Source organism: Colletes latitarsis, chromosome 3 (genome assembly GCF_051014445.1).
Source record: "Colletes latitarsis isolate SP2378_abdomen chromosome 3, iyColLati1, whole genome shotgun sequence".
Taxonomy (NCBI): Eukaryota; Metazoa; Arthropoda; class Insecta; order Hymenoptera; family Colletidae; genus Colletes; species Colletes latitarsis.
Genome location: NC_135136.1, coordinates 36,196,634 through 36,222,368, shown reverse-complemented (window position 1 = coordinate 36,222,368; position 25,735 = coordinate 36,196,634). Strand labels below are relative to the sequence as shown.

Sequence of the window (25,735 nt, the reverse complement as noted above, 5' to 3'; positions counted from 1 at the left end):
AGCAGACAGCCTTAGAAACAAAATCAAACAAATTTAAATATATTCTTTTGCAATCTCGTCGACTGAAAAGCACGAGATTTGGGTCGTTACTGTTCTACTCGTTGGATCATGCGTCACAGACATTTTTTAACGTTTATTCGCAAGCAATAGTTTTGTCCCGATTCTCACAATAGCATTAATGACCATGTTTTCCCCGGCTCCTAACTTTAACTGCGTGACGTCAATGTTATAACTCCTACTTGAGTTTACACGCTTAGACGAACAGGTACATCGGAATTAAAGCGACAACAGTTTTATCGTGCTGATGTTTAAAGCTTTTTATAATGTTTCTAAATATTTTTAGCGATAGTATCAAACGTCTTACATAGTTTAGTCTTATCTGATGCTTAGAATAAATTGTTATCCAATTAATTCAGAACAAAAATAGTGTAGAAATTTGCCACCCCAGAATAGGGTTTACTGTACGTAATACTTAGAACCAAATTATAGTTTTAAAAACGTGTATATGGATATTTGTCGTAGAGGATATTTATTAACATAAATTGCAAAAATAGAACGACATAAAAATTTCAAAAGAGGAACTGTCACTTCTGTTCGAGGAAACGAATCTTTCAAGCGACTTAACATTAATACAGATTTAATATCTAAATACTCGTTTGTGAATGAACAGTTACAAAACCGCTTTATAAATCATAAACAACGTAAAAGTTGCGAACAATGTTTCGAAACGCGTAGTTAAATTAACGAGAAAACATAGCGATTATTCAACCATACGCGAGGAGCAGAAGCAATTTATTTTTACAAACGATTACCAACTACAAACACCGTTATTTTAATTTAAAATTTTTTCGAAGCAACACAAAAACTTTAGTTTAGAAATCCTGTCTAAATAATTATTACTCGTTGCTAGGTTCAGTAATCAAACAAAGAATAGAATTATAATACAAAGGGTCCTAAAAGCGATGGATCGTTGCTACTTTTTCGGTGTTTCTGGCCCCCTGTGAATCGATAGCCACGATTTCTTGGTATTATTTCTGTCCCCCGGTTGATAAACACTTGGTGCCGCCGCGAAACAGAAAATTCTCGTGGATGGAATTAATCGAATCCTTGGACGAGCAAATGGAACGAAAGTTGCATCGAAACCGAACGATTCTCTCGTCGGCTGGCACGCAAAATGCAAAGTTACGCGGCTGGTTCGTTCGATGCTGACCACGTTACAGCCTTTTAAGCGAATTCCGCTTTGTTAATTGCCGATGAAAACTTTGTATCGCCTGCGCGCCGAGCTCGCACGTGAACGCGCTCGCGTTAAGAGTCGCTTATAAAATTCTGTTCGTGCTGTTAAGGGAGTTATTTCGAACTCGATTACACGAACGCCGGTTCATTCCAGCAATTTGCATTGTTTCTCGAATTTTATTAGCCGACCGCGAAAGCCCCTGGATTCGAATCCCGCGGCCGGGCAAAGCCTGTTAAAACGGTTTAGGCGTGGGTTTTCCATTACGCGTTATTAAACGTAACCCAAATGGAATTACGCGTCGTTCGCGATCGAAGCTTCGCGCGTAGAAGTTCGTTCGTTCGCGAAATTCGATCGGGAATCGTAACCGGGACGAAAATGCGTACGGTCGATTTATATTATAGCAAACCGTATGACAAAAACGCGGGATCATCGATCCTCCGTATCGGAAAACGGATTTTATCGTCGAGCCGTGGAAAAGGAGAGGATGACTCGACAGTAATTAACTTTCTCCGCGTCAGCACGCAGAATTAAAAATGTCTACACGACGACGACGATGTCGTTCCCGTCGCTGTGCAAGCAATTTTCGACATTCCGTAGTCTCGCCAACCTGTTACCAAGAACTAAATTACAATTTGCTTGCGTAGAAAATTGGTGGGCAGTTTTTATTTAAAATTGAAAGAATTATAATTACTTTATATACAAAGGAAATCAGAATTATCTGTTCGATAAATAAAAGCTTTCAGTGTTAATAATTTGGGGAATATTTATTTTGAAAAGGTACAAGTGAGTTTCTTGTAAGAATACTCCGATCGATAGATATTAGTTGTCTCATTCCTCTGGCAAGAAGTTTCTCGGTTAGTCACGAAGCTAGAGTTACCTTGAGCGATGGACATCTGATAACTTTTTGCTCTCGTTAAGTCTGTCGAACCATTTATAGACATGTCTTGCTGCTCATCCTGACCACGAATATTAACTTACCAACATTAACGCGTCGATGTACGTTACCTATCGCGAGCTTTCATTGGTCGGACGAGCATATTCTGCGTCTCGACGTCGAAGTTGAAGGGAAAAACAAGTCTATTCTATCGTGATCAAATACTCCAACCTTCTAATTAGTTTTTAGAAAAAACTGACGCTAGAAAATGTAGCGTTACATTTTCAAAATAACTTAAAATCGGCTGAAATATTCTTCAAAGGATATATGAAAAATTTTGCATCGTCAGAAAAAATCAGTCCCCATCGTGGAAAAATTTAATGAAAACAGATGTTTCTTTCAACGGCGTCGTATCGAACCAGTCATGTTTGCAATAGTCGAATGAATACAACGCAGTATAAATAAAACACGTACGTACGTTCGTCTTGAAAGAAAAATTCATAGAAACACGGTTTCGTTAAATTCGTACAATCCGTCTTTTTATTCGCGCTCGTGTGACCTGTCATCGAATAATTAACGTGGGCTCATCGCAGCGAGAAAATTAATATCGCGGGAGCGTCATGTAAAGAGGAAATTGAACGTTAAGCGTAATAATGTTAAGGGTGTACAAATTGTACACTATCGTTGAAATACGTTGAACAATGGTATCGGAAGAAAGCCAGTTTGATCGTTCATTACCTTCCACGATTCAGCGTCTAGAGAGAGAGGCTTAGTCAAACAACGCCATTATTTCAATCAATGAATTGTTCAGGCTATAATAGTCTCCCGCATAAAGAGGACTCGAAACAGATGCCACGATAAAAGAATTCCCAATCCACTTTTCTCGAGATCCCTTTGCTGAATAACTCTTCGCGTCGACAAAGAGGAGGGAAACGACGAAACGAAAACAACCCGGTGCCAGGGACTTTCGGTACAAATGAAAGCGATATTTAGTTCCGTTCATCGAGATGTAAACTTACCAGCGAAACGCTGCTGTTTGTTTGGGCGATATTTACATTCGCCAGACCGTGGTTTTTTTCGCGGTTCGTCGGTGGATTCGACGAAAATCGGCCGGATGCACTGACGATGCACGGAGATTCTTGGAAGGTTCGTGCATAATTCTTGAAAACGCCAGAGCGTGAATTAAACAACGGAAACTGAAACGGAAGAGAGGAGCAAAAAGATGGGGGGAGGGCGGGAAGACGATTAATCGACAAAGCCCCAAAGGCGGCGGAAGATGAATTATTAATTCGACGAGAACAAAGATTAATCGTCTTCCGGTTCTGTGGAAGTTTTCGTTTGCGTCGGTTCGTATTGCCCGTTGAAATCGCTGAAGAACAATTGAATGGGACAGGGGAAAAATGAAAGTCGGCGCACCGTCGTTGCGGTTCTGAAATAATAGTGAAAATGGAATTTTTCATTTAAACTTTAACGAAATCTGCCTGAAAGGAGATTGAAGAGAAATTCTCATTCGAGCGTCAGCTAACAATAAGTGGGCAACCGCAAGAATTAATAGAATGTAGTCGTTTAATTTGTTGTTGAATTTGGGGCGAACTTTCCCTTACATTACTATGTATTATAATCATTAGACTGCGGATATTTGTGCAAATTTATATTTTTATTGACAGAATTAATGAGATGGGAGCTTTGTGGAGGGTTGTTTCAACCCCTAAATATAATAAAATTAAAATTTTCCCATAAATGCATAAACATCCGCAGTCTAATAATAGTCAAACGGTTCCCTGTTTCGCGACGTGTCAAATACTTGAGAATGGTGTACCTCTTGGGGTAAATGCACAAGAGTACTATTGTGTACGATCCTCTTGGAAACGAAATTATTTGTGTACGCAATTGAATATCGAGACGCAGGTAAAACGCGTAATATAGAATTTCTGCATAATAACACCGTGAAGAGGTACAAATGGAATATTCAGGAACGCGATCACTGGGAGGGCTGCGAACAGATGCAACGAGGAAGACGCCCAATGAAAGCCTTCGGCAGAAGGCGGCTCGAGTTCCCCGAGTTTCCTCGAGGTCTAGCTAGTGAATAATTTCGCGATACGATACAGGGAGGGAAGAGAGAGAGAGAGAGAGGAGAAAAATGAGAGTGAAAGAGAGAGAGAGAGAGAGAGAGAAGAAAGGGTGGAGCGGAGGGTTGGTTGGCTATCAGAATGTGATTTAGGTCGGGAATTCACGATGCAATATCAATGAAATACGAGCCCCCCTGAGGCTGCCTCGTCCGCATCGTGCATTGTCTGCTTCAGCAGAAACTGCTTCATGAAGAGCCGACCGGCGTGCGGCATTAAAGAAAAACTGGTCTTGGAAGAACCTGCCTTGTACCGAGGGGATCTCTGTCTACTCTCGCGACGTACCTTTCCCGCCGCGAGCCCCCATATAAACATCCGTAAAGAGACATCGCGCGGACGTTGCACATTTTCGCTGTTGTTTTCAGTAAAACCAGTCTGCCGACGACTTTTCAGGAAACATTTGCAATTTCTCGTATTCGTCGTTGCACCGCGGTCAGCAGGGATTCGACCAACCTTGGCGGTAAATTAGATCGTCCTTTTATTAAATTGTGAAACGTCTCTATTTTTGGAAGAAAGAAAAGCTATTAGGAATGTGTTCGTTACAAGAGTTCGAACACGGTATTTAAATTGCAAATTCTTTTATTACATAATGTGAGTTTGACGTAGAAATTTTCTTTCTCGTTTTTCACAGTTTGGTAATTTGAGTCCCTTCGAGGAATTTCGACGGTCGTATCGGTTTTTATTTCGCGTGTTTTATTTACTTGTTATATTCACATTTATCCCTTTGTATCTGGAATATCGCAAACACACCACGCACAATAGCACATGGTGCCTGGGGCGATTCCCCGATTTACTGACACCTACAGCCGCCCCTGATCCGTTCAAACATTCCGTGTTATTTAACGTGTTAGCAAAGCTAATTTCGTTTTGTTTTCCGTTTAAACAACGTATACAACAGTTAAAAATTGTACCAAAAAATTCGTGACTCTCTGTCATGTAAAGGAAAATCTCGTTTTAAAATGGTTCGATAGAATTCGTTAAAGAAGTGTAAATATATTTTTATTATTAAATGAAGTATAACGAATGGTTTGTAACGCTCGAAACTTTAAGGAAGAGTAAACAGATCAATTTCTTCTAATCTCCAAATTAAGCAAACCTCTTAGGGGTCGTACTTAGAGAACCATGAAAATAGCAGGGGTATTTTTAACCGAGCTGCTCGAGTACTTGCACCACTTAATTCTATTTCTTATTCGTGGATGAAGCAAGCAGGAAAAACAGCAATTACTTACAGAAGTTTCTCAATACTCTGTTAAAAATAATTAAACCTTGCTGAAATTATTTGATCATAAGGTATCCAACATCTTAACTAGCTGGACAATATTCGAAACGAAGAATTTTCTTACACTTATAATAATAAAATGTGAACGATGTCGTTATAAAATTTGCAATAACTAATGATTATTGTCCAGCTGGATATTTCGAGTATCCTGTACACGAAATCCTATTTCTTTTTTCGCTAGCAATCCACCTTCTCGTTCGTGATCCAGTTCTATTAAAATTGTTCCATCGTTAAGAACCCAAGATAGCTCGCGTGTTGCAGGAACCTTAAGCGTAGATTACACGAGCATTGTCGTTTGTACAAAGTTTGGAAATCATTGGCGTCCCAGTTGCGAGTAAATTTAGAACGAAGAAGGAACGGTGTTTGTCGAAAAAGTGTCGTGTTCCTACAACCCTCGAAAGCGAACGTCACACGCGTCCGTATCGACGCTTCGCCTTCGCAGGAAACATGAAACTAGCGAGGTTAACCGCATCCTTCCCGCAGTGGCTGTCCATTCAGCCTACCATCCTATGTCACGCATAAAATACGCGTGCCGATGCGCCATTGCGGAGTGCATAGCGTCGCATTCACCGTGGCTTTTCATTGGGCCGGCCGTTGTCGCCGTTGCAAGCCGGCTCGTAACTCTGGAAAATCCTCTTAAATCCTCGCTAGACAGCCGCCCGCAAAACCTGCCCGGAGAGCCTGTTCGAATTCGAAGATAAGACAGCTTATGAAAGTAAATTTCGTTTCCGTTCGGGTGAAATTTTGCCCGCAAAAAATAAATAGAAAATAGAGGAACCTCCGCGTAAAGCGTTGCTTTATCCCAACGCGTCCAAGCCTCGAAAAGGTTAAAATAATTTCACCGCGATATCGCTGGAAACAAATGAATTAATTTCTATCCCTTTGTTCGATGCACGGTGGGAGAACGTTGAAATTTTAAGCAATTTTATGCGATAGTCACGCGTACAGAAATACTGCGAATTTCAATGTTTCCTGGGTTAATGAAGAATCGTAAGGACAGGGCAGAGAATTCTCGTACGTGGAATGTTCGCTTCCTGGGGTTTGTAAGTAGGCTAACAAAATTGCCTTCTACTCTGAAAATATGAATCTCGACGCGAGCACAAAGGGAACGGTTGCGTTTTATCCGGTTCAATTACCAGTTTAATTGAAACGCTAGAAAATTGGAGGCAGAAAGTTTTCCAAGTTTCGAATTATTTCCGTCCAATTGGTTTTCGTGGCGTGCATCGGCGCTACGCCCCTCCCCGGGTAACGCAGGCCTGAAAGAAAATAACCGGGATGCAATTAATTCCGCGAACTTTTATGATGGATTTCCAACTTGCTGGAAAACGATACCTCGTCCCGGGATATTCCTTTCGCGACGACAATACGACCGTCTTGAATCCGTGCTCTCACATAGACGCGGGTAACACGGACGAACACACCGCTGACCTCGTTTGCCTCGACCACATCGCCGAGTATGAAGGCCGAGGTGAGGATTCTTTGTCACCTAGGACACGGTAATAATTTCGTCTCGTCTTCGCGGCTCGGCTATTATGCACGCTTCTCTTCCCTCTCGCGTTCGTACCGAGAAGAATATTTTTCCCTGCTCGGTGACGCGCGCCTCTAACAATGTGAAGCTCCTCCGAAACTTTGCGCAACTTCAACCTTACTCGACGTCGTATTTTTTCACGCTTTCAGAAACGACGAGAGCGCCGGGCGAGACGAGGGTCTCATCAAAAGACAAATCTGCCGGGGATTCCTCGATTCGAACAATATTATTTCCCTTTAACGAAAATTGCGATACGCGTGAAACGTCGAACTGTTAAAAAATTTCTGACGTTTGCACGGGTTGCACGAATATTTACGAGACAAAATAGCTAATCACAGGGGACGTGTTTGCTTAGTTTCAACCCTGTATTAGTGCCGACAAACTTGAAAATTATGTTTCTTTTATTTTTGCTCATCGTTACAGGATTGATACTTAACACAGATTCGAGTTATTATCGATAAAAATAAAAAGAAGCATAATTTTCAAATTTTCAATTTTTTATTTAAAAGATAATTGCCTCATTAATGGCGAGACGATCAAAATAAATAACAACCCCTGCACTCGTCTTGATAAAATTCTGATGAATAATTCAGGCTATGGCGGGCCGGGGAAAAATATTTTCCCTTCGATCGCGAACGTCGTTGAACACCCCCGCGAGATGTTTACGCGACGAACGGAACAATTAATTTGCCGAAGATTTTCAACTTAAAGGAGGTGGTAGAACAGACAGGGACGACGTAATGGAGTATCTGTAAAGAGACGACGACGTTCCTGGAGATTTCTCGAGGACCCTCGAACACGGGTGCTCGTCGTCGAGTTTCACAGATCGATGGATTGTCAAGGAACTTACTTGGGCTTCCTGTATACAGGAAGTTCTGCACGCGAATGTATCCAGTCGAGGGTCTGTAGCGCGTTGCAAAATACTAGAATCTAACGGGATAAACAGCACAAAGAAATCTCTTTTCCACGGTGATCGATGAGAAATTATTAATGATTTCAAAGGAATATTGTTTTATTATCGTAGGTTGAGATAAATGCAGACTTCTATTTTTTACTTCTAAAGGCAATACAGTTATCTTTGTATATTATTGGCTTATAATAGGAGGTTACAGGGATCTTTAAATATCTTTAATTATATTTTATCTAATTTTATTTCAGTCTCAGTATATCTAATTTAATCCTAATTACATTGCCTGTCAAATTTTCCTTGACCCTAAAATAGAAAAATCTTCTCTGACAAGAAACGTCACTTAACATTTCAATAAATGTCTTCAACGTCGTTCGTTTCGTTTCAGTTCTACGAAGTGGTATTTTCGACAGGAAGAAGCGCATTATTGATTCGTCCATGCGTTAAATAACTCCCTAATAACGAGATTTTAATTACACGAGTCTCCAGGGACAATGCGGAAAGGTATATTGTAATACCTTTCAGCGTTGATACATTTCCTCGTAATTGTCGTAGCTGGTTCTAGTGGGTCAGTCTGGTTGAAACGTCTCATTCTACTGACACTTCGCGTACGCTCTGGAAGCAGTCTGTTGTATGACCAATTTATTCCCCTAACCTTCTCGAGCGACCGTTACGCGCGTTTCGCAATACGTTCTCCACGGATACGTATTCCGTCTGTAAAACGGCTACCGTGAAGTAACACGGGATAATTAATTAATCCAATTAATACGCCTGCGTGTTTCAATTCATCGTACGACTTCGTCGAGTGCGCTCGCGGTAACGAGAGATTTACATTCGCGAACGTTTTAAAAATACGCATACTCGGACTGTTTAGGAACACCTCGTTAAATAGAAACGCAAGCAGCGAGATTTCAAACTCCAGTAACGTCGAAGTCGTGTTCCGTTAAATGTTACACGGTTATTCTATGATTTATTTTTACACCTCATTTTATCCTTTTGTTTTCTTTTCTAATGATTTCCAGATTATTTCTATTCATTTCAACAAAATGTCAGGTAACATCCTTTATTTTTAAGTTATTCTCAGTTGAAAATATTTATTTTTCTTCGTGGATTTATTGAATTAATTTATTTTTATTACGTTCTCTATCTTTTAATAAATACGTCATAAATGAAACTGATTAATGAGTTTAGATAGAAACGGGATGTATTTCACCTTGAGGTTACGGTTCGAGATGTGCAAAGGTTGATTGCTTTCCTGACGAATACAAAGGTATCTTACCGTACGGAAACGCGCTGTAGAATTAAATTCCGTTTTAATCTAATTTAATCGAGACTACGCACCGAATAAGTGGCTTTCGCAACCGGAGAGGAAATCTCATTGTTTCTTACAGTAGAAGCGTACCCTGTTTTCTGACGAAGTTGCCCACGCGTTCATTGTACGATCGTTTCATTATGCGAATACATGATAATATCGTTTCCGGAAGCCGGAGGGATCTCATGTTTAACTCCCCTTGCGCAAGGATCCACGCGCAACGTGGCCCTTTTCCCCTTTCGACACACCTTCTTCGGCCCTAAAAGAGATTACACGAAAGATCCAATTTCCAGAAAAAATCCTTTCAGCCTGGCTTTTCATTTTCATCCCTGTTTTAGGCAATAGACCGGATATCCTTTCTATAGCGGATTAGGCCCTTTTTTTTGTGTCTAACATACTTGGTATTTATACCTCCTATTCATCACCTGACTATATTTATCTTTTTTCATATCTTTTTCAAATAAAAAATGTTAGACAAAGATTTCCAAACATTTTCAAGTCTAATATTGATTTAAATATAAATTTATAAATCGACGACTAATTTACGAAGGGAAGTTGCCACTGTAAATGTCGATAATTAAATAAATAAGATTTTCAGCGAATTCCGTTACTGGCACTGGCAGAGTTTAATTCACCGAGATTAAAATCGATCTATCGAACTAATCCCGATCCAATCTATTCTTAATAAATTTGTCCCTTGACAGTTAGAGATCTCTGTACAGATCCAATATCGGTCGTCAATCTCGCCGAATGGTTCAGATAAGAGAAAAGCATTAGCTAACGATCAGCCGTAATTAAAGGAAATTCTTTTTTTTTCTCCTACAACGAAAGTTTTCTCGTCTGTCGATAGATTCTACTCTAAATCCTTTCTCGAATCAAGGACGAAATTCAGCAAAAATGAGTATCGATTTTCGCAATGGACACAGTGATTTCAGGGGACCGTTTAAATCCCTGTTTTCGGGATTAAAATTTCTAAAAAGATAACTAAATGGACACTGCGAGTCGAAGCACTTTCGCATCCCTGCGCAAATTGCGTCTCCTTTCGCAATTAGTTCTTTCACGGGAAACTGGATTTCGGGCATCGTTCTCGTTAGCAGGACTTCCAAATTTCTGTTTGAAAGCCCCCCGATAAGTCGATGAAACGTAATCGAACGCGGCTCAGCCGGGATTCGAGTCAATTTAGAGTCAAAGGAAACACGGAAACTAGCGCTTGATTACAAGAATTTCTACGATAGGGAGCATGAACTGTGATTTCACGAGTTGCTATTCGACGGACACAAAGGTCTTCGTGAATTAAATAATAACAATTTCAAAACTTCAATAATAAATCGAACACTATATAAGAAAATAGTCGAACAAATATTTTCCCTGCAGATTTCCTATTCGAAAATTTACGAGTTCCAAATTTAATTCCACAGTTATTTTGCAATTCTGAAAATGATGAATGATCTATACGCGAAGTCGAAAGAAAACCAAGTTAACTACCGAGAAAATACACGTAGTGAAACTCTGAATTCGACGACGATATTTCATAAGATACTAGTTCTCGGGATCGTATTATTCGAGTCGCGAGTCGAACTCGGAACGCTGCCAACCACCTGCTACCGTTCTGATTAAACGAGCCACAACAAATCGATCGTTTTGTTCCCTCGAAGTGAACTGTTCGCTCCCATAAATTTCTTTTTGTTCGACCGAAACTACGCTTCGACTACGTTGAATACTTCCAATATTCGATCCATGAAGTTTGCCATGCAGTTTATGCCTCGAGAATCGTATTAAGGCTGTAATTCTGGGTGATCAGCGACGATTTATAGCTTGATTACGATAGAACGAAATTAAACGATGCACGTCAGAGCGATCTACTCTCGTAAATACAAATTCGACGATTTTTAATCTCGAATGTCAGCTTGTTAACACGAAGAACTTATATTTTGTTTGGTTCCAAGGAAGAACCGGTTAATAGTAGTCGTATTTATCGTGGACATCAGTTTGTAGCACTGAGCAAGTAGAATTTGTGCGTTTATTTTCACATCGTTACGATCGATAACTGTTAAATAATTCCGGTCACAGTCTCGCTAAATAGGCTGTATCTTTATTCCAGCTTGTCTCTTTGAGAACTAGAAAGCATACGCCTATATATTTACACGAAGAGACGAGGGATAGTCTTAGGGAATAGCCTTACGTTATTGCAGGGGCTACACTCGATGATCTTGATCAACTAATTTTGTTTCGACTTAGCAAATCCAGGACAAAATATACCCTCATTGCTGATGGACGTTTATTGTCTGCAATTACTTTCCAAAGTACTTTCACCAATATTTATATCAATGGTTATGAATTATTCATAAGAAAGAGTTCTTGAATATTTAATTACTGATATAACATATAGATTTTCAATGAGGCTAGTGTATTTAAAAAATATTTCAACTTCAGCTTTCCATCATCGTATCATATTTAACCCTAATTTTTAAGTCAATGTTGTACCAAAAAATATACAGGGTGTTCGGCCGCCTCTAAGAAAAATTTTAATGGGTGATTCTAGAGGCTAAAATAAGACGAAAATCAAGAATATCAATTTGTTGATTGAGGCTCCGTTAAAAAGTTATTAAAAAATTAAATTAAAATATTTGAAATCATCAGGGGTGGCCGAACACCCTGTATAGGTCCATATAAATAGTTAGAAATGATTTGAAATCATTGGCTCGTGCGTCATTTAAGCGAAATTATTAATAATCTGCTATTATTCTACGACTCGAGGAAGAGCAGTAACCGCGTGGTCGGTTCGTTCAACAATTGTTTATTATTTTACGTGACGTCGTCAGGGAATTTAGACGTTTGATTTACTTTCAATTCTGTTTGGTCGTTAAATCGCGATAAACTTTTATAAAATGACCATAACATACGTCCGGAGGCGTCCAGTATTTTCAGCCGTTGATTCTTTCCGAGCTCGTCGAACATTCCGCTTTTACGAGCGCCACTGAATTACGACGCGGACACGGTACAGCGGCGCTCGATAATAAACGCATCCGCTCGGTTCGCGCTTCAAACAGTTTTACCAGCGATCTCCGCGAAAGAAATATTGGACGGTCGAAACGTTCGTCATGGTGAATTTAAGATCGCCATCGCGCCTCGAAGACCAACGACGAACGCCGCAGACTGCATTCCAGACATCCGTTGGATCGCTGCTAGCAATTCGTCCACGGTTATACGTAACTCGGTCTGCAGGTGGATGCGTGCCTATACGTCGTGCGTTATGCGAACGTAATTGTGTGGGAAACGTATATATATGCCGTAGGGACGCGCTATTCCGTAATTAGACCGCATAATTGCGCCGTTTTACGCTTGCGCCGGATTTCGTGGCTCTTGTTGCTCGCTGGAACTGCTCCGAGAGAACGAAGGGCGTGTCGCTGAGAACGTTGCTCCTTTTTCTACGCATCGACGAAAGGAAAAGTCGAACGCCACGAGCAAGTTTGTCTCGAGTGCACCTTGACAATCGAGAGAGTCGCGAACAATCTCACGCGTCGCGAGCCAAAAAGATTTTTTCTTTTCATTGAAACATTTTTTTAACGTTACCAGTATTTTGTATTTCTTATTTTGTGAATATGGTATATGACTTATTTATTAAGAAAGGAGATACTCGATTCTATACTGGTTATTAAGGCGTTGGGTAACCAATCCCTTTCCCCCAAGTGTTTGATCCATCAACGATTCCCGTATGTAAAATTTAGATTTCGATCTAGAGGTGTGGAAACATAACACTCTCCCTCTTCTCTGTCTCCTTTTACCTTCTTCCTTTCACCATTTAATTTTTAACCCATGAAATACCAGTGATTCGCTTAGGGGATATTGGTATGAAGTTGAGACTCGAAATAAAAATAGACACTGTCTTATTCATAGTAACTTTAATTTTAAAGTAACTTCAATAACGTTGCATTCGATAGATTATATTTCCAAATTAGTGTTTAGATTGCTAAGAACTTTCTCTAAAAGTACGAAAAATTTGCAAGTAAAAATATACCCTGTACAGAAGTAGAAACACAGATAATTGGAGTAAGTAGAATATGCTGGTTTTGGGCAGACAGTACAGAGACAGCTGTATAGAGGAGCACAGTTCGATTGATGCACGTTCAAAATATGATACGAATACCTACATCGAAAGGTGTTTTGCAACGAGCCCACTCGTTTATTTCCATCGGCACGTGGGCCCTCGATACAAAGCCTCGTGGGCGTCTGCGAATTCCTTCGGGGCCTCATCGGTGTCCCATCTTAATTTTTATCATCTTTCTTGTCGTTTTATGCACGCCCCTTTCTCTACTTTACGTTTAACCTTTTATCTTCGAACTGGCCTGCGTGCTCACGAACGTATCCCGCGATTGGGCCAAACGAAATTTTAAGATTTATTATTCTATAATTACGTCGAGCGAGTATAATAATTCTTCTCGTGGTAATTGTAGTAAATCTGAACTTCAAATTAATTCTTTCACAAATGATTACAACATAAAATATATGTAACTTTTTATTATTCAAAGATAACTAGAATAAACATTTCATGATTTAATAATTTTCAAGCAGAAAAAATGTAACATATTTATATTTGTTCACTTGTGAAAGGATTTACTGCTTCTTATAGTCTGTGAACAAATCAGTACACTCTATTTCTTTAGCAAAATGTAAGTAATGCCTTCGAGTCAAAACGATTATTAGAGAATTTGCATCTTCCGTATGAGTTATGGTCACTGCTCGACAGGTATAAATGGGAAACTCCATATAAAGTTTGAGGTATAGGGAACAAATTTAATTATTTTCTTCAGTCTGGTCACAAGCAAAAGTAAATTGTTTACGAAATTAAATTGAATACGCCCACGTGTCCACACAGTTGTTTCTAGTTAATAATTTTAGTATTTATGTTTCATGTTAGGTTCACATTAAGGTTTGCACAACCTTTTGTGCTGCATTGTCTCAGTTCCCCTTCAAACATTCACCAAATTCAAGAAAAAAAATAAATCGATCTGCATACTAACTTCTTCATGCATGTGGGAGGAACCGAAACAAAGACAGGAGAAACGTAATAGTATTCTCATTTATACATGAGATGGTTCTCCAGTTCACTTCAAGTATTCTATTCCTTTACTGAAGATGAGACGAACCACAGTCGAAAATTTCAATTTAATTCCAAATTTAATTTCATACAGTTAGTGTTTGTTTGCATCAAGATCGAAGAAAATAAAATCGTAGATCGTCACTGTTTTCTACGGTTTAAATAAATCGAAGGGGTTCCTCGCGACGCTTGAATAATAAAGTCGACGGGCTTTTAACATACCTAAATTCGGAATCAGGCTGCCCAACGTTTCGCTGCTCCGGAGGCTCTCCGTTTAATCAAATAAACGCATCAACGACTGGAGAGGTTTAAATATTTACGATTCTTGCAGTGCACTCCGCGAGACGCGGTAATCTAAATTATTAACGTTGCAGCACGTGTGCAGAGCACGCGTATGCAAACGTGTACACAAACACTTCTCGTGATTGAACCCTCACGTGTTATCTTCCGAATCTCCCGACACGCGAACTTTAGCCTTGCGAATAATTTGCTCATAAATACTCGACGTTGCGAAAAATCGTGCCTAGAAAGTCTCGTTTAATTTGTCGGGATTTTTACAGGCAGAAAAGATTACTCTTTGCTGTTTAACTTTTGGTCGGTTGCGCTCTCTTTATAATTTCATTTCACTTGGTGGATTCATAACGTGCACGTAACATGTTTTAATCGAGGATTACGATGGTACACGATTTTGAAAAGCTGTGACCATTATCGATACATTTTTTTACTATATTGTTAAAGTTTCATGTTGTACACAGCGTTCCAGTATCAATGATATAATGTTTTGTTTTTATTTGAGACTTCTTTTTCGAGAAAATCAGCTTTGAAGTAGAACAGATCTCGATATGGACCATTTACTTTCCCATCCGTGTACAACCATGTTGACACGATGTTATGTGCACTCGATACAATATCATAATCTGCTGTCATACTATATTATCTTTCGGTTTCGACTACCAGTTTCCATCAATCCGTCACAACGATAAGATACAGTAATCATGGATACGTGGTTACGCTTCTTGCATTGGGTTTGCTTGTACAGGGAACGATATCGATGGAATCAACATTGCGTACGATATTAATGCTATTTGTAAACGATACATGATCCATATCGAAACCCGTTCAACCACGACACGATTATGTGCACGCGTGCTCGAACAATATTTCGATTTTCTCGGAAACAAAACCTGCAAATAAAAATTACCAAATATTTCCCTTTCTGACTACGTTAAACGTACTCTAAAAAATTCAGACTTTTACGTATGTTTTGTTATTTTAGTTGTACTCGTTAGAGATCTTGCTTCGAACGTTATAAAAACCATAAGAAAAAGCGTACACTCTCCGCGTTTAACGTTACGTAGATAACCTTTAATTGTGTTGCGCAAGTTTTCCATATAATTGTACGTGTCTTCTTGTTATTTCACTTTCAACGAAGTGTAAGAGAAAAACGTGGCCGGCGCGGCGATTCGAAAAAGGACGACGACGTCTTATTGGATGATACACGGTTAATATTTCGTAACGTCGGTTGGCTAACGAACGCCATTCACTCGAAACCCGACAAACATATCCCGCGTCGAGCGCAAGCGACTCGTTTCTCGCGTTGCAATCCGCGAATGCACTCGGTGCAACGTGAATGGCGGCACGTGTACCGAGCGACGCGTTAGAATTAATACGCCGGCGTCTCGTTTGAAGGGAGAGAATAAAGGAGGAAATAAATTTCGAACGGGATTGGCTTTTTCTACGACTTCCAACAGACGCCCTTCCTGGAAATTTTTCTTCGTTATGCACGAGGAACCGATTGCCCGAGGCTTCCTCGGGAATTTAAATAGCTGCATAAAGTATAAGCACTTTCCTGAATAGCTTTCCAACAGACTTAAAAAAAGACGACTCAATGTTGGAGTGTCTTTTCACGTAATGTTGGAACACATATTTTTTCTGTGGGCATTTATAAATTATAAAACGAGTTAAATGCTTTTTGAAAATATACATAGTCGTAGCCAGGAAACAAATTGAATCGAGAATTTTGATGTTCGAAATTTTAAACGATTCCATTCGTATTCATAGTTACTAGGGATTGGATAGACTCGTGAAACGGTTTGGCGCAACGTGAAATTTTCTAGGAAGTCACGGACCGTGTTATACGAGGGTTACCTGTTCTCGATACGCATACTGATATCTTTCCGCGAACGCGATGCGTTCAGAGAGCTCGAGGGACCCCTAACGAGCGTCCAGGAGAGGAAAACACATGATCAAGGCCACCGAGAAAGAAGCGAAAATTTCGCTCTTTACATCAAAGCGAGCATCGGTCGAGTGTACGTACACCAATTGAGGCGTGCACATCAAAGACACTGCCATTATCCGCGTTCTATTCGGACTTAATGTCTCGTGCGTAATTGCTGACGACGAATCTTTTGTTCGTACCCGGCCAAAGGCTCGCGAACAACCCCTCCAGCCTCGTACGCACGAAAGTCGTGCTTGCAGTAATGAAGCTCTTACTTTCAGCATTACGAAAACCACTTATCTCGCGTACGCACTATTGTCGACTCGTATACCGCGATTCGACCGAATTTCCCTCGTGGATAAAATTTTTCCAACCCCCAGATACGCCGACAGTTGGACACTTTCATCCCTTATTAGCACAGAAACAGAATCAAAAATTTCTATGTCAAGAGACGAACTCAGAGTCTAGTTTCCTGCCTCAAATATTAAATTTGAAAGAAAGTCTCAAGTGTTTATTTTTATAGTCTGGACGGAAGTTATTTCAAAAATTTAAAAATAATTGCTTCGAGCGACCGTTAGTTATTTCGAAAAATAATTTATTTCGATCGATCTTACGTTGTCCGTTCGTCCAATTAAATATTGAAACTAAAATTAATATTCACGTTTCTCTTATCGAGTCTTACGGCACGTACGCGTCGCGAGTGCTAAAAAATTCTGTTAAATACGATTTGAACATTTTTTTCATTGATTGACGCTATAGAATCCAGCACGCGGCGAATATGGAAATTTATGCGGGTTCGCAATCAGAGGTTTTATGTCAAATATTATTCAACAAATTCTGTCGTGGAGCGAATGATTGCTTCGCTACACGGAACGTGGCAGAAACATAACAATAGACAACTGGTCCAGCGATGGTAGAATTTACGAAGAAACCATAGAGTTCGCACAAATTGGTAGCATAACTAAAATCGAGAACAAATATCTCCCGAATTCTTGCAACTATGAAAAATTATTTATTACAGTTTACAAGTAATTTTTATAAATTTGTTTTTTCGGAAACTTCCATATTCTCAATTTTAATTCCCGATGAAGATCTAAAATAAAAAGATTGCAACGTTGATTCGATAATTTGTTAAATCGTATCTTTTCAACTCGTCGATCGGTGCAACGCTCTCTGCTTTGGAGAATAAGCCCCGAAATATGCAGTGAAATGTTTCACGAGCAGGGTGCAGAAAATGTGCAATCCCGGCGCGAAAATTTCCCAGATTTCACGACGATACGGTCGCGATAACTAATGGCCCCCGCTCCTTGTCATATCTCATTATCAGAAATTCCGAAAATCTCGCGATTCGCGCTTCGTGATTGCGAGGAGGGGCTGGTTGCAACCCAGTGTGCACGTTGCTAATGTAACGGCCGGAAAGTAATTACGTTAATTACTGCCGGTGCTTAATAACCTGTGTTCCTGGCCGCGATGCAGCGGTTAATAAGTTTACCAACGAACCCGTCGCGCGCGAGCCGCCTTGAGAAATCGGATTTCTGAGATTTCAAGCATTCCGTTTTACGTGTGCAATCGAACCGATCGACGACAGTTCGCGTTTCCTTCGCTCGACACGTTCGTGCGTTGGTATGCTCGATTCTTGTAGAATTATTCACTCTGAAATCGATTTTCAACCCCACATTTTTTTATATTTCTAAAACTGCTCTAGATATCCCCATTCTTAAAATTCCTTTATATCAATTTACCTTTTAAAAATAAAATTGTGCCCACAGGAATTTTAAATATCAAGAGACGTGATAGAAAGAATATTTCTGTTTGTTGATACTCGTTACCAGAATCTGAATTTTCTGAAATGTTGATTCAAAACGGAGCATTCTTGTGCACGTGAGTAGTTAACAGTGTTTCAACGCGAAAAAGGAGATAGTGTTTTCGACGCGAGGTTTCTCCGCGACTTCCAATCGACGATCCAATAAAGTTCGACTATTAGCTCTCGTTCTGTTCGCAATTACGACGAACCCGCTCGTTTATTATTGTTCCGTTGGCCATATTCAGCGAGGTGAAATCGATATTTATTTCTTCATACGTGAGCAACCGTAGGCGGCGAGCTCTCTTAACTATCAGAGTGAAACTCGACGATCGAGCTAATTTCCGTGAAACGACCGTTTACTCGCTTATTATTGAACATATATCCGACGTAGATCTTTTCTTAAAGACTCCGTTGCTACGTTCGCGGCTAATCCGAACGAAACGAACCGTTTTCTTGCACTAAATTTCCCTCGCGAAGTCATTAACTACCAATGAAGTCATCGTACTATTATATTATTCCTTGCCAATCAATTACAGGAGATAATCCGTTAAAGTATTAAACAAGATACTGAAAGTAAGATAATTATACCTTCTGGTTAATTGTGAGATATAAGTCGTATCGTACAGGAAAAAGTATTTTTATTGAATTTCTAATTTACGTAGTTGAACATTCTAGAGCACGTTCTTGCGAGGAACGAAGTTCTTTCACAATGTGACGTAATTATTTTATCAACAAGATTTCACGTTCGAATCTCTGGAAACGAAAACGTTTGCGTTCGTAGCCTTTTTTTATTTTCGTCTCTTTGCTCGGCGAAGAGAGCTCGTTCCAAGTCTCTGGAATCAGCCTGCACGTTGCGGCACTGAAGTCTCATTAAATGTCGATCGTTTCGAGCAGTGTAAACGTACGATGTCGCCGATTACAGTCCGCGGCTATCGTGTGCAAACGTTTAAATATAACGGCGAAATTTGCGCGACAGGGGAGGACGCTTCTCGTTAGAATTCGCGTCGAAACGGGGGGTCGATAGTTCGACAACGAGACCGCAATTATGACCGAATTGGTTCGAATTGTGTACTCGGAGCAACATGAATTACCACCCAGACCCCGTTTGAAGTCTCACCGTGTCTGCCTCTCGAAATTTCGCCACGATCGCGAATTATCCGTCTGGAATCGTCCCCTCTCGGTCGCGTCGCGGAATAAGAGGCTCAATATTGACGCAGAATTAAAAAGAACCGCGACAAGCGCGGACGGAGAATTTTCTATTTACCTTTGTTCGCGGAAAATTTCGCGAAGAAGACACCGGAGGAGGAAAGTCGGGGTCGACTATTTACGCTCGGTGTCGCGCGAAACCGGTCGAGCTAATTCGAAAATGAAGGATCTCTCGGGTCGAAAGCTATCAATTATTGTTACGATGAAAATTAAGTGACAATCAATTAACTCGAAATTGAAACTTTCTCTGTTTTACGACTCCGGTATATGGTGTTACGATCGTGGTGATTCAATTACAATCTTCAACGAATCGAGAGTAAATGATAGACGAACCAAATTAGTTATTTAGTTATTATTATTATTATTCATTTATTAACGGGAATAAACCCTTTAGTACAAAAGATGTAATATGTAAGGATTTTACATAGTCAAACATTATCGCTTATAAAATTTCAACAAAATAAATTAATTTACAATACGTTGCAAGGATAATTTTAGACTTTCTAATGATTCTTTAATTCAATTAGTGCGTACAAAATTTGGATGACTAATCATTTTATTTACACAATTCTAAGATCCAAACGTTGTGTGATAACTTTCAGAATAAAATAGAAAGTGATTTTTTAAATATCTTGATGGTACATACAAAGTTATCATACGTATGAAAAATTCTGACAAAAACGGTCGTCGTATAATTATATTTCATAAAATAGAATACAGTTCGTTTCAATGTTGAACAATACGTATCTCTCTGATATTCATTACAACTGAAATTACCATACAACACTTTGGTAATTAGCAAATTGCAACTTTACTGGCTGTTAGCACGTTTAACGATGAATTTACACCTCTCCTGAAAGTTACAGAAACGCGGAAGTCATAATTGGATCCGAAACTAAAATGCTTGACTACTGTAAAGACAAAAGCAGAATACAGGCAGTCGAGCGTCAAACTTTGCAGGAACAAAAGAACCAACGACGGTTGAAAATTACAAGACAACTGCAAATGGCGAGTTACGCGAAGAAACAGAATTCTTGTTTCCGATAATCTCGAGGGAATGTACTCCACAAGTTTATATTAGAATTTCAAGTAATTCTGGCGTATGATTTTCTTGGAAAAAATCCTATAAAGAACACATTTTTCCACTCGCGAATAAAAATTCTTCCTCGACGCTGGCAGTCATATCAACACGGATGTGGCACGTAAAATCCACCCGAATACGAATGACATGTTTTACCATATTACTCTCAGGGGACTAATAAAACAGTATCAATTATAAAAACGATAAATACGATTTATCGAAAACGTTTCAACGCTTCGCGTATTTTTGGACGGCAGCTTTATTCGCCGGATTGAGAACGAATTTATTAAATATTTTACCTGTCGATACATGTCAAAACAGTCGAGTACTTCTGTTATCGAAGGATGTTTGAAACCACGCAGTCTGGAGAGTTTGGAGCCTCTTTCAAGACAATGACTCGTACGCGTATGACTAATCGCGAGCATCCGATATCAGAAGACAACCATGTAAAGTGCTCTCGATATATATCGTCATTAGATGCAGCAATCGATAGGCTGATAACATAATTGTAGAGAAAATCGAATGGTGTAGTATGAATTCAGGTTTCACGGTATCAGCAGGATAATCGCATCACTGTAGGCAATGTCGAACCGACCAAGATTACAACAACCCATAATTTCCGTGGCAGCTCGTACATGCGTGGATGGACGAAGGTTAATGCGCACGAGAACCACTGTGTGTGTTTAGGAAATCGGTGAATAACAGTCTTTCGCGAAGGCAAATTTACAGCGAGTGGGAAATCTTATTACACGAAACGGGCACAAGTTGATACGAAGTCGACGGACAAACGCGAAGAAATTTGCTACGGGAATAAAGAGAATTATTTATTAAATACTCTCGTTGTTTGACTTTTTTCATAGAATCGTACGAAATAACGAAATATTCAGCTGATCGTCCGGAAATACTCGGATAACGCGTAGTCTGTGCCAATAAATTGTATCGTAAAACTCCATGTTTACATTCGATTAATTTTAATCCTATTTTATCTGTTTTTCCATAAAAATGACGACAAATATTATAAAAATATCGGGCAGGGATTAATTAAAATGGTAGCTTCTAAAATGTAATCTAATGTATATGGAAATTTGTTGCTTGTTCGCCACCGAAGTTGCACTGTTTTGGTAAATAATTACAGTTAAAATTAGTACAGTGTGTCGCGTGTGTTTCAGCGTTACGATATTACGGCATGTGGTCGACTTTCATGCTCCAAAGTATAAATTGATTTGTTGTGCGGTAGAATCTAATTTTGTAAAGTTTGATGCAATATTACGACCGCGCAGTTAGTGGATTTACAACATGGAAAATACACATATCTGTGTCCAATTATTTCCTGCGCAAACAAATTTACAAAGATTCACAAATTTTCACTCAAAATACTAGACTCCTTGAGCAACCACTCGTTCTATTTTTTCGATCGAATTTGTATTAAAATTTGATGAGAGACGAATATCCCTTTTCACTGTATCGCTAAATAAATACAGAATGCATTTTAAATAATCCTACTCGATACCAGAGATAGCCGATGCGATGAGCTTTGGAAGCTGCATTAACTTCAATTTCAGACGAAACTCGACCTTTAATCTACCGATGATAAAATAATTCACAGTTAATGTTGTGGTCAGGAATTTTAAACAAAACTTTGTATGCTCGACGTTGTAGGAAAATTTCTGAATTATTTACGAGCACAATAGTTAACTACGTAGCTTTGTTTAATAATGATCCGCATAGAAAATGAATTGGTCGAAGAAATTTGCTTTCAGTCGCTAAACCGTTTAGTCGTTTCAACGCACTAACAAAAGGATAACAATAGCATTTGTGCATAGAATGGTATTAGGTATACAAACGGATAGAAGAGCCACGGAGGCTTTCACTGCAGAATGAACTTAATAATTCCACGATATTTCTGGATTCGGTATAATAGTATTATTTGCATTAAATTGTGAAATAATATAAGAGCTCTTCTATCAGAAGATTAATTGCAATCTTATATTTGTCACTGCTTCAAAAAATAGTCGTCTCTGCCCCATACAGGGGATATAAATTATTATACACAAACACCAGAATACGAAAGGGTCCTCTGAAGATGAACAGGGTATCGTAAGTTGAAATTGAGAGAACGGAGCGTGTTTGAATCCCGAATGTATGAGATACAAGCAACGTCGGGAGGCAATTATGGTAAATAAGGGCAATTTTCCGCGGCCTTCCGGCGCCGGAACTCGCCGAAACTCCGAAGATGGAGAAAAATAAAACGAAGTAAAAGTTCCACGGTTAGATAGAATATACGGAGCGTAGCGGGAATAAAGTTCACGGGACGCAAGATTCCGAATTGCCCCGGCGTCGTGTAGACAATAACACTCGAAACAGTCGTTTCGCTTCTGATATTAAACTACGCCGGAAATTCGCGCGGGGAAAATTAATGGGAATGAAAATGCAGAGAGGACCGAGGTAAATTCTAGTTGATACCGACATACCGTGAAACTGTCTGCCGTTTTCTTCAGCGTCGCTTTTAACCGGTCCCTCCGACGGTCGTTTCTGGGCTGGAAAATCCGTTTCCAAATAACTCTCGGCGTGTGCAGATACGTTCCAAACGTTCCGAATCTTGCGCGATGTCTCGTCTCTGATATTTACCCACGGATCTGCCCCAGGATTACCGTAACGCGCTGGATCTCGAGAACTTCCGTACGATTTTTCGAGGCTTCCCGGATAGAAAATTAACTAATCGCAAAGTTAATATCGAAAGTTTTTCAGACGGTTGCTCGTGGTGTTCTTTTCAAGAACGCGGAGTAAGTTCGAAACTCGAGTTCCCTTTAAAAAGTAAACCTCGCTCAAAACTACTCTCGTAGTAGCATATTGCCGCACCCGTAATCGAAACTGTGCCGCAATATTTTACCGACCTCTTTATTTACCGATTACTCTATCGTACTTAATTTGGCTCGTTAGAAACGTATTGTTATCAGTCGCTCGAGCGTAAAGACTTGAAAAAACGTTACCTACATTTTTCCTGCTCTCTGACCTCGACTCTTGTACACGCTTGCGTAATCGATGGTTGTTCATATTTTAAACGGAAATTCAGATTTACAATTCTTTTACCACCAAGAAACGAAGTATTCGATTATTTCTTCGCGAAATGGAAAAAGTAATTTTTTTCTAACACACCTACGGACCCTTTGTTTCCTTTAAATTAAATCTGAAACCCCTAAGTATCCCGTAAAGTAGAAAACCGTGTTATTTGATGAGTTGATGGGTAACAATTTAATAAGAAAAAATATGTTTTTCGTTCCTCCAAGGTGGCGTTAACGAGATTGCACAAAGGTGTGGCGTCCCAGAGTCGAAATATTTTTTTACTGTTGCAAAGTAACCGTACATCCGAGGGCCAAGAGGCGGAAGGAAAGCGCAAATTGGTCGGGGGGCCAAAATGAGTTCGACCTGTCAGCCTTATTACGCCGAATGCAGTCGGCGGCTACATTACGCAACTTTTTGCGACGCCGTTGAACGTCGATAGCGAAGTCCAGCCACGAGGACCGACGATCTGTATGCAACGTTTTGTCCGTACGACTTCCTGATAATGTCGACGGTGCCATTTCCCTCTTACGACGAATTAGCCATGCAAATGCAATTCGAACGGCGCCAGTCAACGCACTCGCGCTGCCTCCGGAGTTATCGCGGTCGTCGTTATGTCAAAGTAAACTCACGCAAACGTGCGTGGGACGTCGTTTTGTTGCGTCAAAGGGAACAGACACGCGACCCTTTGCGAAACGCTGGAAATTTCGATCGACAATGCAACGCCATTAACCAAAGAGCGAATTCTACGAGAAACGAGACTTTCGAATCGTAAATCGAGTCGTTCTAAAAATAATTCCATCTCTAAAACTCCCAAAAATACTCCAAAAAAATGTCTTCTCGATCAATAGGGTAACTTTAAAAATTCGTGAAAATTGTCAGTGTGTATCGACATCAGTCTTATTTTTACGATAGACTTACGGATCTCGATGAACGAGTAAAACGGTCTACCATCGTTCTGCTTTAGCATGAATATTTATAGCTGAAAATGCGATTCTTCTTTTGCACGTCGCAAATCTCTTTGATTAATGACCAGCGTTCTATGCGCTTCCGCTATTCCTATGCATTCAATATCGCGTGGAGTTCAAAAGAAGTGCTTTGCCTTCAACTATAAACATGTGATTTAGAAAACAAGTAATACAAGACTTTCTCTGCTCCTTTCGTTTACTTCCGTAATAGTCAAGAGTATTAATTCTTTTAAAAGAGGCTGCTGACAATTTAAGATAGAAATCGTTTCGTATGTTTGGTAATAAATTGGCTCCGTTATTACCCAGCGCGAAGCATAAATATAAAAGCGCTTTTTCACGGTTCGCGAGGGTTTCGAGGCCCTTTGTGCGCAAATTACGGACTCACCTTGTATATAGACCACGACTAATCATCTTTTCTGTGCGCAACAGTGCCCTTTGCGGAGAGAAAACCCCGTTCGTGTTCGTGGCAAGTTGGTTATCGTCCAGAGATTGGGGCTAAATCGAGGCATTCGTTTAGGGAATTTCGATAACGCTCGTCCTGCGATCACGGGCACGATAGTATCGATTTGGGTTATCTAACAAGGTCACTGAACCTCGTTGACCATTATAGAGGACGTTACGTATTGATTCCCGTTCCCGTTTCGCTTCTGTAAACGATGGAATTTATCGTAGACCAAGGATCGATACGTCGAACGTTTGTGAAAAAAAAAAAACAGGGAAAAATTAATTTTCCGTTGCTCCAAGCAGGTTAATTAATTTTTTCTGTGCACAAAAATCGCGACCATCGTTGAAATTGTTTCGTTTCGAATCAAACATCGTCCGAGTCACGGACGATGAAGATTGATAAAAGTATCACGACGATTGTTCCAGTGACACGGTGCAGACGAGGTCGACTGCCATTCGCGGAGGAGATTTTTACAATTCCTTAACTATAGTGCTGCGTCGCCGTTTACGGTTAAGCCGCGTATTATGCCCGCGAGGTTGTTACGAAGCACGGGTGCAATTTAGGAAATTTTAATGACCCTTAATAAGCGCTTGAG

General features: G+C 39.9%; 2 protein-coding genes across 7 annotated transcripts in view; one reads left to right on the top strand and one right to left on the bottom strand.

Moving 5' to 3' along the window:
* The window catches only part of LOC143340246 (venom acid phosphatase Acph-1), a 105,487-nt gene extending 81,969 nt beyond the window's left edge, over positions 1–23,518 (bottom strand). The window contains exon 1 of the mRNA XM_076761969.1: positions 23,139–23,518. The gene's annotated coding sequence lies outside the window, so the exon portion shown is untranslated. The remainder of the gene's footprint in view (positions 1–23,138) is intronic.
* Positions 1–25,735, top strand: part of Rhogef3 (Rho guanine nucleotide exchange factor 3) — a 164,295-nt gene that overhangs the window by 88,784 nt on the left and 49,776 nt on the right. The window lies entirely within an intron of this gene.